The 15,812-nt window shown below is 40.7% G+C and overlaps 1 protein-coding gene across 1 annotated transcript in view; it reads left to right on the plus strand.

The window, feature by feature from the left end:
• Nucleotides 1–15,812, plus strand: part of LOC138208921 (protein sidekick-1-like) — a 239,670-nt gene that overhangs the window by 97,740 nt on the left and 126,118 nt on the right. The gene's annotated exons all lie outside the window — the stretch shown is intronic.

Here is a 15,812-nt window from a genome sequence, read left to right on the forward strand (position 1 = left end):
TTAATCTCTGGAGTCACCAGAGGCTTAGTTACTGTATGTGACTTTCTTCTCAATGATATGATTTAGTTTTGGGATTACGGAAACACCCCAGACATGTAGGCTTTGAAGACGTATGGCTGCACTAAGCAGAGCCATGTGCCAAAGTTTTCTCATACGTTGTATTCTATACAATCTTCCTGTCTTTGTTAAGGCTTTCATTTGGGTTCATTACAGAAACTGGCTCACATAGTTAGTGTAGTTTTGAGTCTTAGCTGAGTTATTATTAACAAGGTATTATCAGACCCAGACATGATTCTGCATCAATATCTGGGTCTGGACACGCTCCATGGGGGATTGTTTCCTGCCACTGCCTCCTAATGGGGGCAGACATTGGGTTATTTCTAATCTATTGGAGCAGCATTTAACCAATTGATAATGAACACCATGTGACGTATATTAGGCATATAAACTCACCAAGCTGTAAACAACATGGACTTTCCCACAATGTGAGCAGAGTGCAAGACTGTGTTGGTAAATGACCGCTGCAGACTTAAGAAAAGTTGGAGGCATTGTTCTTGCTGCGGCTTTGATTTCTTCATATTTGCTTGCGTTGCTTCGTCTGTTTGTATCCCGTCTTGTCACTCTACCGCTGTCTACCACCACATTGTCACACTGCAGAAAAGCTCAGCCAAAGTACAAGAAAAAAAACAGTTTGAGGAGAGAATGATTTAAGACTAGCGAAATGATCTGTCCGTGCAGCTTATTAATTTTACTTGACAAGAAATTTTGAAAAATCTGATTTCAGGCTAGAAATAAATAAATAAAATCAAAAGTTTGAAATATCACTTGAGATCAGCACAGTAATAAGTGAAGACACTGAATAATAGGATGCAATTTGGTAATTTATTTTTTAATTCTTCATTTTAACTCTGAAAAAATGAAGGCCACGAAATAAGATAATAAATCACTAAGTCAAATGATCTGCCAGAGAAAGCACTAGATAATCCATTTATACTAAAAGCAAAACAGGATCGTCTTTAAATCTACATTTAAAGATCATTTTACTTGGTTAAATCTATAGTTTTCGCAGTACGGAACTACATTTAGAAACACACACTTGACTTCGACATCATCTCATTTACGTCGATCATTGAAAAAGTTGGTCATTTATATCCGTTCAGGTCACATAACCTGAGGCACATCTAAGTATTTCTGAAGTGGGGCTTATGCGACTTCCTGAAACCTAGATATGACGTTTAAACTAACCTGCCTACTCCAGAAATCTCTTCATAACCAGGATTCATAAATGCATAAAAAAAGGCTCTCAACATATAAATAACCAATACTATTTCCTATCTTTACAGGGTCATCTGGTACAATATGTGCAGAAAGATGAATTAATCCAAATCGTATCCAAAATCAAATTAGACATGCAAACCCTATTTCATATAAAAGCGATGAAAAATAGCTGCCATATTAATGTGTCAGTTGTGCTTTTGTAGAAGTTAAATGATTGTAATATTTCCTACGTTAGCCACCGAAGCACCCTCCCTCTCTTGCAAGGCAATCCACTTGATGAACAGGCTCAACGTCCCAGTCTGTCTTTCTTTTGCCAAAAAATCTCCATGTATGTCTTGATTTGCTGTGTAATTTCTGCCTGCATTTGATGCCTGCGTATTAATGCCATGTATTAGCGAGACAACTTTCGAGAGATTATTAGATCCACAGCGAGAGTTTGTTCTTGTTTTCCTCTCGGGAACCATGCTGCCGTCCTCTTCCAAGATTTACAATCACCCCGGTCTTTTAATTGGCAGCTCAAATAAGGCTTGTCAGGAGTAATTGCAGTCGTCACGGTTTGTTGACTTTGGAAAGGGTACAATAGGAAATATCTACTGAACATAATCAAAAACCTACCTGTCTTTTTGTCACTAATGGCAGTAAATAACATTGGTTTAGAGATATAAAAAAAACTGTAATATGATAGGAAAACATCAAATTTCACACTAGATTTCTGCGCTGATTAATTTAAGAGACGAAAAGAAAAAAATAGGGCATAAAGCAACAGGGACCCCTTTTTTTTTTTTTTTTTTTTTTACGCCTGCCTGCATTTATTTATTCAAAAATATTTTCCAATTTACCTCTCCTTTGCTTCCCACCCTCCTCTAGGTTTCCCTACCCTCTCTCCGTCCAGTTCAGTAATTGAATTGCTCCTTTGGTCCCCTAATTTGGCGACAAATAACAGAAGGAACATTCTCGACAGTAAACGCTTCCATTTCCACTTCAATATTTTACCCTGTCTTCATTTCGGTGGATGTGTGTCTGGTCCTCTCACCCTTTTGCCTCTCACTCCCTCTCTCTTGCTGTGTCCCTCTTTTTTGTCAGGTTGTATTAGTGGTTGTTGATCCCAGTTCAAAGGGAAAATGGTAATCCTGGTATTCCTCCTCTCTTGACCTTCAGCTCAACTTAGATCTTTAAAGAGAAATGTTAAGTAGATTTTACACTTTTAGGATTGAAACAAAGACGTGGACATTGAATTTGGCTTGTTGCGTCCATGTCGGTGTATTTTTTTGGTTGTTAAGGCAGTTCATGTTTAAAAGAGTTATTAACGGGCAGAACTAATTGCGCTTATGGGTGCAGCAAAGTCTGAAGCTACGACACTTCCAGCGTTTTCTGAGGTTTAGGTGCTGCTATTGTGGCAGGGGCAGTTATTTGAAAAAGAAACTGCATTTTCATATAATTTTTGACTATTATTCAAATGTACTTAAAAATAGGCTGTGCCATAATAATAATAATAATTATTATTAGGAAAAACAAAGCTTGTGAAGCTATAGTGGCTTTGGTGCTGTGAAAAAAAATGCTTGGGTATTGCACCTAAGTGTTAGAGTGGGAGGGACAATCCTGCACTACAGTTAGAGACACTGACAAGGAGTTGACCATTTGTAGCAAATGGTTAAAGAGTCAGAATGACTACTTCTACCATCCCAATGACAATGTCACAGCAAAGGTTATCTCCAACTGTTTCAATATGACGATGAGCTCGAGGGCCCCCTCAGTCAGAAGGTCTGAATCATAGGCTGTATATAAAAGTGGACATAGCTTCTGGGTCTGAAAAATTAGGCTGATGCGGAAGTGACTTAAGCTGAAATATCACCGAGCCCCACTAGGGGTTGGCTCCAAAAAGCCCCCGGCTCCATAGACTCCCATTCAACTTCTCTCATAAAATGTATTCAATACATTTTTTCCAGTCGTCACTTTGGTGTTGTTTGCGGAAGTCACTCCTTCTTATTAGTTTTCTGGCAGTCCATCTGAAATTAATCCCATCATTAATGAGCAAATAAGCCTAAAAAAAGATGCGTTTTTGGGGGTGTGTCTGTTTGATTGACAGGCCTGTGGTGCAGTCAGGTTACAGCTATCAGTGGGTCGGACGTAGTATCGTCGGGTTTCCAATCAGATCGAGTCATATCCACTGCTCGCTTCCTCCCAGATCATCCAAATATGGTCACTTCTGGCTCTTAACAGCTCCTAGCAAGATGGTGAACTCGAGACTTTATAACGGCCGTTCACAAACCAATGGGTGACGTCACTGTTGGTTGCCGCTTGCTCTGAATCCACTTTGGGATGTGGTAGAACAGGAGAGTCACAGCATGTAAGTGCAGAAACTATGTGATGCAGTCATATCAACAGGGACCACAATCTCTTGGGATGCTTCATACATCTTGTGGACTCCATGACACAAAGAGCTATGGCTGTTCTGAGATCAGGTCATACCCTTTACTACTATGGTGTTTCTAATAAAGTACTGTGTGAGTGTACAGTAAGTTAATATTTGTAAAAACACAAGGTCAGTTTTATTAAGTCTGGCTGTATTGTCTGGAGGTTGTAGTAATTAATGAAGGTGTCCAGGCTGTGCCAGGCTGTGCCAGGTGTGCGTAAAGTATGCAGGGTTTTGGAGAGATGTGAATGTTGTCCTTTGTTCTGCACTCGGTCTGAGTAGAAGGAAACACAAGAGAACATAATCCATAAACATGAAGGCTGCTCCTGCCTCCATACGCTGTGTTTCCATTTATTTTTATTATTTCTTTATTCTCTCTCGCCATTGTGTGCACGGGCAGTATCCTGCGTCCCGAGCTTTTGTCTTCACACCTCTGTAGCAGCTCTAAGCCTGTATTTAATTATGCTTTGGGTCAGGTCTTATATTAATGGGTTGAGTGAGGGCAGAAATTGATTTAGAGATAATTGCAGGTAAAACACTGGTTTCGGGGGCGGGGGGGGGTCAAAAATGACCCCACATGTTTGAACTCATTTATAAGTGTTTTCACCAGTGAAGTGTTATTTGTTGTTGGTATATAGTGTGGATATACTGGAGCAATTTGCAGTGTAGCTGATGATATGAATATGCTTCTGTGCACATCAGCCTGCAAATATTTATAATTACAAGTTTTACAAGTGGAAAAACAGGAAACTGCAGTGATTCTCCTGAGATAACAGAAAAATGACTCTGACTCAGACTCTTCCTGAGGACAGCTGTGTCATGTCACATTATTTTACTATTAAACTTTTTTGCGACAAACAGCTTTCTAATAAAAATACAAAACATGATTTACCGTAAAGAATATGGTTGTCTAATAAACTGGCATAGAATGAGGTGGGTTGGTCTCGGGTACTCCTATAAAGATACTATAATAACGGTGCACTACATGACAAATCTACGTTAGTTCACACTGATGTAGACGATACTTGAGGCAGGAATCTTCCGCAGTCACTTTTAAAGTTATAATTTTATGCACAGAATAATCTGCAGAACATGAAAAAATGTGAATCAACTGGAAAAAGGTTACACTTAACATGAATTAAATTAAATTGCCCCACATCTATGATATAACGTTTTACTGTAAAAGTGAGCACCAAATTGGCCCCGTGCTGCCTCATCACAAACCCACACAGCACTCACACATTTTTTTGGTGCTGTTTGGTGCCAGATACTGTGTGGTTGCAGGGAAAAAGAAAATAACAAAAAAATTGCATAAAAACTGCAGCACTGTGTTCGGACCGCTGTCCAAGTTCTTACGCTACAGTAGATCCGTACGTGCATGCGTCCAATGCGACTAATCATCTGTCTACATTTGCAGTCAACAGTGTAGGTAATTTGACGAAGGATTTTCTAACCTCTAACCTTAGACGTGATAACTATTGGTGCATTGTCAGTATATACATTTTTATAAACCGCTCTTTATGTATAATGTTGTCCAATGCCTCCACTCATACATTTTATCTGCTTACAGAAGACTGGCTGTTGCTAAAAAAAAAATGAAAAAAAAAAATGTCCGGAGGCGACTTGTTCTACCACCACACTATTATGCATGAATTTTGCATTTAAGAAATCAGATGACTTGGTTAATTTTTAATGTTATCACTGTACTGCGTGGGTGGGGTGGGGTGGAGGTGGGGGGAGGGTGAAGGGGGGGGCAACACATGTGGCAATGGGAGACGAGAAACAAGGGGTTGCTTTAATTGCATTGCATTTTCTGGTAATATTATTCATTGTCAAGGTGCAGTCAGAAAGAATTGCATTATGAAGAGAGCACTTTAGGGCCTGCTGTTGGACTATGAATATTCATTGCTTATTCTGCCACAAGCCATTTGTTGTGGCTTTGTTTTAAGATGTTGATGTGCTTTCCAAATCTGTAGGACATAAGTAGTCCAACACATATGCCACCAGGTAAAACATTGTTTCTAATAATCAAAAAAAAAAAAAAAAAAAAAAAAAAAAAAAAAAATTCTCCTGACTTGATGCAGAAGAATAGATATTTTTGAGTCTGTATTAGTGTCACCATTATTTTCAGATCTCAGCCAGTAGTCTGATGTATTTGTTGTTTGCTGAGATAACAGCCTGGATATATCAGGTGAACTCCAGTCTCCTCTCATCTGTCCTTAACTCGGGTCTTTTACTTGTTACCGTGTTCCAAATTAGCTGTCTTCATCTGGTCACATTTCTCAGACAACTGAGGTAAAAAGAAAACTTTGTAAAAGTAGAAAACAGAAAAGACATTAACTCTGAGGCTGTACTTAATGACTCTCCCAAATGACAGAGGCTTACTCTGGCTCACACACTCAAGGGAGGGAGACGAGCAGCAGGAGAGGGAAGAGGAGGAGGAGGGGGATGAGGAGGGGGTAAGAACAAAAAGCTCCCTAAACTGCAGGAGTGCGGCACAGATGATTGAATTGCAATTGCAAAATATGTAACTATTAACTGTTATGATTTTAGTTTCCTTTGGAATATTGGAATCCATGTACTTGTTTTTTCTTCCACTGTACCATTAAACCAATACTTTATGTACTGTAACAAGCCCCATTAGGGCATCGTACACATTTACTAAGACCTCTGGCCCTGGTATTAAAATGCCATCTGTATCTGAATGTGTGGATGAAGCACAACATGTGCAAAGGAAAGGTGTAAACTTGTGCAGCACACCTCCCCATACAACTCAAACTGAATTTACAAAACTCCCATTTTCATGTCAGCCGTCGTCATCTGCAGCAGCTGTATACAGTTCACTGTGTGCTCAGGTTTGTGAAGAAGTGATCGTCGTGTAGAACCATCATGACTCATTCTGAAGTTTGCCGTACGTTCTCTGAATGATCGGGGTACAGTAGGAGCATTCACAGCAGCTGCAGACACCTGTGTAAAAAAGAAAAAAATTATAAAAAACTCCCCGCCTGTCATTTCAGTTCTGCTGCTAAAGACAACTTGCTCTCAAATGAGAAGGAGACATGCTTTTTTTGTGTCACATCAAATTACCTGACACCCGTCGTGTTTGTCTTTAGCCGTGCGCAGGACTGCAGTGTTGCCTCTGAGTCACTCCACCACTTTGGTGCAGACTTTACTTTTTTATTGTTGTGCCACAACATTTGTTACAGATATCTGTGATCCCTAAAAGTTGAAGCACAATGTTGATCATCTGATGTTTGCTTTAGACTGATATTTTTTCTTGGAAGGATTTTCATTAATTCAAACAATTCTGTAATATTTAATAGGTGCATACATTTGCGTCGCCCCAGAATGAATTGCAGTGACATTGGAATCGAGTGTCACTATCACTTAAAAATTTCAACCTCGCCAATATATTTTGAGATTGTCACCACATGCCAGCAAAACTAATGACATTCCCATCAGTCTCAGTTGCAGTGTTTGTTGTTAATTAGCAAATGCTTACATGCCAAACTCAGACTGTGAACACCAGAAAGATAAAAATCTGCAACACATCAGAATGTTATTATTATCTTTGCCTGTATGTCACCATACAGTTTTTGTATGTTGTATCATCTCAATATCGACTCAGATACTTCGAGAAGTCATTGCAAAGGTGACATCCAGTCACAGCACGGAGCACGCAGTCAAATACCTGCTAATGAGTCTGTGCTGTGATGTCAGTTCAATACCAGGTGTAAATTGAGGTCTAATTTCTTTACAGGTACAAATCCATTATTTGTGTGTGTGTGTGTGTGTGTGTGTGTGTGTGTGTGTGTGTGTGTGTGTGTGTGTGTGAGGGGGGGGGCTGTGGGTTGAGTGAATCCTTGCTCATCTATTTCTGTCTAGCAGAGAGCATCTGTTTCTGTCTGAGCCGATCATTCAAAGACAGACAAAGAAGTGAGACATAGAGAAATGTGTGTTTATGCATGTGTGTACGTGTGTCTGTGTGTGTTTCTGTGTGTGTGTGTGTGTGTGTGTGCGTGCGTGTGCGTGCGTGTATATGTGTGTACATGTGTGTCCAGCCTGTGTGGCTCATGCTGATGATGATTAATTCTATGAATGTGGATCTTTGAAAGGCTCAGTGTCTTTTGTCTATATCTGATCTGTTTCTTTCCGTCTCTCCCCGTCTCCCTTTACTTTCTTTTTCCCTCTGCTTGTGTCTCCCTGTCTATATCCTATATCATCTCAAGAACCATTATTCCCTCATTACAGTCTGAACCAACACACCTCCACCTGCCAGCTTGTGTGTGTGTGTGTGTGTGTGTGTGTGTGTGTGTGTGTGTGTGTGTGTGTGTGTGTGTGTGTGTGTGTGTGTGTGTGTGTGTGTGTTTTAGTGTGTCTCCTGCCTCAAGTTGTTAAATATTCTGAAGACAGAGACCTCTTTTAATTATCCACTAATCACACTTTTAATTACCTGCCACACACACATCCATCACTGACCAGACTGTACACATGCACGCACACACGCACCGTATACACACATACACTCACACCCACATCTGTCATCTGAGTTCTTAACCTATCGACAAAACAGAAGACGGGAAACCAACGGGGGGAATGAGTGAGAGACTGAAAAACAGAGTGACTGACCAACCAATGGGTGAAAAACACACACACAGGAGTGACTGGCCAACGTTTGGTTCTGAATCCTTGTTTTAGGCTAAAGTATATAGTATGGTTAAAAATGTTTTCGATCTGTACCTTGGTACAAATTTTTGAAAATAATTTTAAGTAAAAGAAAAATATCCTCACAATTTCGTACAATGTAGTTTCCATGCAGTTTAAAGGACCTGCCGTCTTAAAGTGTTGAGTTTGGCATTTTAGCTGTCGCCATCTTGTGTTTTTGGGGGGGATCCAGAAGTGACTATATTTGGACGAGCTGGAAAGGAGCAAAGGGTGAATCTGATTTGATCTGACTGGGAGCTCAAGGATACTATGCCCGCCCACCTATATCTAAAACCTGACCGTCCCACTGGCCTGTCAATCAAACAGCCATGCCCCCAAACATGCTGCTTTATAATGCCAAATATCTCATTTATTATGGAATTATATTCAGGTAGAACAGCTGAATACTAAATGCAGAAGGAGTGGAGTCAGCGAATGACACCATGATGGATTGTTGAAAAGATTTATTGACTTTGTATTTCATATGAGAAGTTGAATGGGAGTCTATGGAGCCAAAACATTGTAGGAGCCAACCCCTAGTGGCCCTCTGTGGTATTGCACTGTGAGGCACTTCTCATTGGCCTCACTTTTAAGACCCGGAAGCTACGCCCACTTTTATAAACACTGTAGATCTATCCTCAGATTTCCGAAACCAAACATCCTCGGGATAGCCAGACAAGAAGAACATAATGCTGATTGACTGGTTAATATCAGAGCCAAAAGATTACATCCTCAAGATCAGAGAGCTGGATCAATAAGCAGAAGGTCACAGGTTTACTTTCTCTCACAGACAAATAAAGGCTAAATTCTACCACTCCCTGCTCTCGGGAAATTACACTCTCGCTTTCTGTGCTCTAACTTCTCTGCTCATGTATTCACGTGGGAGTGTTGTGTTTATGACTTTGGGGGCTTATGTCAAGAAATGAATGCATTCACAGTGTTTCAAATGGTGACCCAGTGTCCTCTGTTTTTAGTTCCAACACTTCGCTATCAATTCTTATTGTGGAGACAATTATCTTTCTTTCTCTCTGCAATGTCGTGACACATGTTTTCTATTCATCATTATCACCTTGGCTCACCAGTTAATTACAGTGAGCCGTAGCGAACACACATACACTTGCACGTGTTCTCCAATTTGTACATCTGTACATGAGCTCAAACACACACAAACGGGGGCTCACACACATTGTTCCGGCCTCTAATTTTATGCTTCTGCGAGACGAGCCGTCGCATATACGTCAGTCGTCCATTTTGCACTTGCACCTCTCGGGCAATTTTCTGGCTCCAAACAAGCTGCTTTCACGCGAGGTGAAGCTGGAGCTGAGGAGGTAGGTAGCATTTATGCCGAGCAGGCGGCACACTGCAATTTGGTAGTTTTTTTTTTTTTTTTGCATTAATTGGTTTTGTGAAGACAAATACATGGTTCAAGTGTTTCCCCAGTTTCCAGTAACAAAACACAGCAATCTCTGTCACCGCGTACGGCTCTTGTAGAAGGAGCAGGTCAGTGGGAGTGATGCATTCACTGACACTGTGGCTGCAGGCTTTGTGCGCAATGGAAGATCCATGACAGCAAGTGTGTATGCGGCTATGTTTGTTACAGAGTAATTAAAATTAAAATGTTTTTGCCTGTGGGCAGAATCTTGTTTTTGTTGTTGTTTTTAGTGCATTGTATTGATTTCCTATCACCATGGTAACAAGTGTATCTGTTAAAAAGCCTTGTTTTACAGGAGAGGCTGTAGCTGTGTGGCTGTATCAGTATTCATAATCAAGCACCATTAGAACATTGCTTACTTAGTACTATTACTACTGACCTTTAAAGCTACGGGAAGCAATTTGTCTACATTTCAATAGCAATATGTGACAGTGATTCTATGAAGTAGCAGGGTGACTCTGTGTATACTTATTCACATGCCCACAAAATTGTAAATTATTATTTACAATTTGCTGCGTGTCAAATGGCTGTACTTAACTTCGAATAGACTTAAAGCTGCTCTCATATTTAGGCAAACAAACCAAAAACAGACAGTAATAATGCATCATAAAATGTTAAATAGTTTCAGACATCTTTAGGATTGGGTTACGTTATATGAACATACACTGCAAATCATAAGACAATGGAAATATGTTGGAGATTATGCTGTGCCATTGATTTGTTTTAAATTACTATCCATCCTTGTACATCCCGGTATCACATCAAGGTGCGTATTACAAGAGGAAGCTTGGGGGTGATGGATACATTAATCCAGGACTTTCGCCCAGGAGAGCAGGGTTTGAGTCACTGTCCCTGCTCTGGGCCGTGTAATGGGATTGGCTGTTTGGCATGCATTTTGTTTCCCTCTCCGGGTTTGAGTCTTTGGCTCCTTCTACCTCATTGAGAGATTGTTTTCATCTGTGGAGGATTCTATATAAGCTGGTTTCCTCCCAAGATGGCTGTGTCTACCACTCAGGTACCCAACACTCTTGATATGGTTTGTTTTAATTGTGTTACATTTACCTTTTGTTTATGGCATGGTCAGTTTTAAGGTGACACTTATTTGATCTGTTTAGTTTATTTTGAGTTATAGTAAATAAATTGTCACCTTGATAAAGTTTTCACTGTGTGGTTAAGTGAAATTCTCACATAACGTCACGTGTTTAACTTGCGTAAGCAATTTAGCTGCCGTACGTAAAGTTACTCATGTAAAATGATTTAACCGCGATCTGTTCTGAACCCTTAAGAAGTCATATTTGTGCCTAAACTAAATTGCAACCGTGTTGCATCCAACTCAAACCACAATGTTTTTTCTAAGCCTAACCACATGATTTTTTTTAATGCCTAAACCTAAGGCACCTTCCTTTTCATACCTTGGTGAGATCCTGTAGGGGACTGACGAGTGAATTTCACAGTTTGGCTGGATGCTGGGTTGCCCTGTAATATCTCTGGTTGTATTCAGCCATTGTTGGTGATGTAGGTGTTTAATTAAGACTGCAACTGACTTTTTTTGATGAATTGATTGATTATGTTGTTGAGAAAATGACAGAATAAAGTGAAACATGCAAATCAGTCTACTAATAATCTACAATATGCAAATGTACACTGTGTCCTAATCTATGAGGTTGTTACCAGCTCGTTCAGGCAGTCAACTCTGAACATTTAACACCTGCAGTATTTAAAGCACAGCTAACTATGAAGAGACATAGCGAATACGCCTACAGATCTAAATGTAAATCACAGGGTCTGGAGACCTGCTCTGTATTTCAGGTTCAAGCAGCCACGTGGAAAAAGAATTATAAAATGATGGCTTGGTTTCAAGTGTGAAGATTTTCGTCTCTCTGTTCAGCCGATCTCTGGAGCTAAGTAGCTGGGAGAGACGGTGTTTGAGGAAAAGGCTTTTTTCTCCGGGTGAGATGAAGACGGAGAGAGAGAGAGACAGAGAGAAAGAGAGAAGGAGAAAGAGAGAAAGTCACTGCCAGTTGTGTGGTTAATTGGTAGGAGACATAATTAGTGCTAATTAGGATAATAGCTATTCGTCTAGAGATCCATCCACCTAATGGGACTACACTCAGTTACACACACACACACACACACACACACACACACACACACACACACACACACACACACACACTTGTTACCGTCCATCCAGTCTCGTCGTTAGAAGAATGTGGTCTCGTACTGTATCTTGGATGTATGACCTGTAATGGCTGATATTTATGCCATGAACAGCTCATGCTTCCTTGCCTCCACATACAGGAATAACTGTCTACATGTGCATGTGAATGACAAAGGGAGCAACTGATGTACAGCAGTGGATGAAAGGAAGTGAGTCATGGAGCTCCTGTAGCTGAACAAACAGCGAGTGGAGAGGAAAGTCGTCCTCCTCTGTTTACTCAGCATCTATCCTCAGCCCTCTCTCCTCTCCTCTCTTCCTGCCTCCATCTCACCCTTGCCCCGCTTTGCTTTCCTTTCCTGTACCGTTGCTTTCCCCTCCTCCCCCTGTCTGTCCCTCAGGCCATGCCAGGGGACATTAAACAAATGTGGTCTGTCCAGTCTGTCTCTCTCGCTCCTTCTCTCTCTCTCGCTCTCTCTCTCTCTTTCTCATATGCACACACCAATTACTTTCAGAAGACTGAATGCCCTGGGCTATGTGTGCACAAGGATACTGGACTGTGTGTGGGCATGCTCTTCCTCTCCCTGTGTGTGTGTGTGTGTGTGTGTGTGTGTGTGTGTGTGTGTGTGTGTGTGTGTGTGTGTGTGTGTGTTTTATGAAGGACTTACTGGCAGTGGCAAACGGCCAAGCAAGTGAAGGACCCACAGAAAGGTCTCACTTTCTGTGTCCGTTTGACCGTTTGAAGAAACTGTAAAGGTGATTGAGGATGGAAGCCCGTGATTTAGGCACTGCGTTAATTACAAGTCACAGAGCTGCAGAGTGTGTAGGGTGCGAGGTAGGGAAATGTTTTCTGAGTCAGTGAAGGGGCTGTTAAAATCTCTCACAAACACATTAGTGTTCATTACTGTTGTAACCTCTGCCATCTTTCTTTTCCCCCTCTCGTTCTCCCGGTCTTTATTGGTCTCATGTGCAGTCACATATGCGGGCTGTATTTCTCTGAGTGGAAAAATCATCAAGATTCATGAAGCAGAACTAAGACATTAACTGAGAATACCTTTAGATTGGGTTTTTGGAGTTATTAATAAGGTGTGGACAGAAACTGAAATACAGTTTTGTCATGCAAGGGCAGCCGGGTTGTGCAATATATGACCAGAAGTGTGAAGTCCACATACTTGTGTGTACATTTGCTTTGAGACTGTCTGCTTCCCTCCAGGAAATTGGTTTGCAGAGGACATACAGTACATATTCACTGTTCTTGTGAAGCATGTGTTAGTCCTACTTTTAAAATAACTGCACAATATGTAAGGAGAATGATGTCACCAGCAAAATACATCGACCTTTCCTCACTTTATTTTAAACATGTGCCACAGTTGGGTTCACTCAAGCAAACCTGGACACATGTGGCCCTCATTACCACTTTTTATAAACTTTGTGATCACAAACAGTGCAGCAGTGATTGTGATCCCAAACAGTGCAGCAGTGACCTTTTCCTGTCCCATCCCAGCGAGCTGAACTATTTCCCTTAAATTCTCCTCCTCGTCCAAAATAAGATTTTCTTTATTTTGAATTTGTGATCTGCTCTGATTAATTGCCGCAAAGTAAATGCATGATATGACTGATCAGTCACCATCAGAGCTAAATATGCTTTGACCATAGACTGTATATAAAAGTGGATACAGCTTCCTGGTCTGACAAGTGAGGCCAGTGCAGAAGTACCTTAAAATGCAATTTGACTGAGGGCCACAAGGGGCTGGCTTCAAGAAGCTCTGGCTCCATAGACGTCCATTCAACTTCTCTCATGAAATACAAAGTCATAAAAAAAAATTCCGCAAGTCAGTATGGTGTCATTCCCTAAAGTCACTCCCTATTAGTTTTCTGGCGGTCCATCTGAAAATAATTACAAAATTAATCAGATATTAGGCCTCAAAAAGTGGTATGTTTGGGGGCGTCTGTTTGATTGACAGGCCTGTGGTGTCCAAATATGGTCTCTTCTGGCTCCAAAATAGCAAGATGGTGACAGCCGAAATAGCAGACTCCAGGATTCAGAGCACCACTTCACAAACCAAACGCTGTCATCACAGTTGGGTCCTGCTTGGCCCTGAAACATCTCACATGATCTGATTTGATGATGGCCTGTTATGTGTGCTCATTCTGTGAATATGCAACCTTTGTTCTGTGCTTTAGGGCCTCTGTTTTAGTTTGTTATGATATTACCAGAAGCTCCATTTGTTTCAGGTGAGGTGGGGGCCTTTACGGTGAGATGTTGCAGGAACTGTTGTGAGAACACTACAGCATACAGTGACGCTGAAATAGACAGTAGTGTGCTTCTAATTTGGTGACAAAAGTTTGAGAAAAGCCTGATATGTATGGTATGACACACGCCTCTATGAGCACAGCAAGAACCTTCACTGAGCCCTGACTTCAGCCCCATCCAGCACCTTTAGTTTGAGCTGCACCAGTGATGGAGACTCAGGCCTTACCAACATCACTAATGCTCTAATGACTGACTGGGGGGGAAAAAAAATCCCTGCAAGATACTTCACCATTACTTTTCTGTTAATCGATGAATCACATATGGGTGTAATGTTCATATGCCCATTTACTTTGTTTGGGTCTCCTCTTAATTTGAGCCACACGGTTTGTGTCCTCTAAAAAAGGTTGCATGCATTTGGGTCTGATTGTGTGTCTCCGGATGTGCCCGACGGGTGTCTTTAATGAACGTGACTGTTAGCCTTTTATCATTTTAATGTGGACCAAAATGGTTTGGCCTTGATTTAAAATGAGATAGACTAAATCCAGGCCTTCTAAATAGTTGATGCACATTTTTAATGCATCAGCAGCCCCCTTCCATTATGTCTCCTCATTTGGTTCAGCTCCAACAAGTTTTGTTTTCTCTCTTTTTTTGATTACCATATACAAGAGTAGCACACATTTTTATGTTTTAAGTGTTTGAGGGAATTAGTTAGAACTAGTGTTGGAACAACTGAGCACACTTAATGGGTCTTGGAGCAGGAATGCCAATGACACTCCACCCTGTTATCTGTTAGCAACTGCAGCACAGACCACAGCGCGAGGTTTGCAAATTATTTAAGTTACAGTACTTTTTGAACCAGATTCAGGACACTTTTGGCTTGGAAACATCACTGAAGAGCTGAGGAAGAGATGGAAAGCTGATGGAACATGGAATATAAGCTTTTTGTGTTTAGTACTTGGTAGAGCCCAACCAATTCATCAGTTGGCTGATTTTATTGGTCAGTATTCACTTATCACATACGGTGGCTGACATTAACCTTTTTTTACTGAACATAAATACAAAAAAAAAAAAAAAAATGCTTGGGGTGGTTTAGAAATTGTCTATTTGTGATTTGTTATATTTATAATTATTACACCTACAAAGATCACTGTTTCAATGCACTGATTTCATTTTGGACAAAAAATGTTAATGTTAAACTGTAAAATGTCCTGCCTCCATTACAAATGTTTTTGTTTGATAACCATACTTCAGTCAATGTATCAATATCAGAATTGTTTTTTCCGAATTCAACATCAACCCCAGAAATGCAGTAACGATCGGGCTGTAGTATTTGGTCAATAATTGATTTACTCCTGTGTTTACAAATGTTATTGATGTAAACACACTTGAATTGCATCAGAAAACATTATTGCCTCAGCTGTCTATTATTAAGCTGCTTTTCAAAAGACCTGTCTATCAATTTCCAAACTAAAAGCAAGTTTCAGTCATCTGCTTTGAATTTTGGTGATGGGGTTCCCGTGTTGTTTACTCTCAACACGTCACACATTCATGACAGCTGAGCTGTGAGTTGGTG

Source organism: Embiotoca jacksoni, unplaced genomic scaffold, assembly GCF_022577435.1.
Source record: "Embiotoca jacksoni isolate LCO1_2020_lvr unplaced genomic scaffold, fEmbJac1.0.p SCAF_4, whole genome shotgun sequence".
NCBI classification, from domain to species: domain Eukaryota; kingdom Metazoa; phylum Chordata; class Actinopteri; family Embiotocidae; genus Embiotoca; species Embiotoca jacksoni.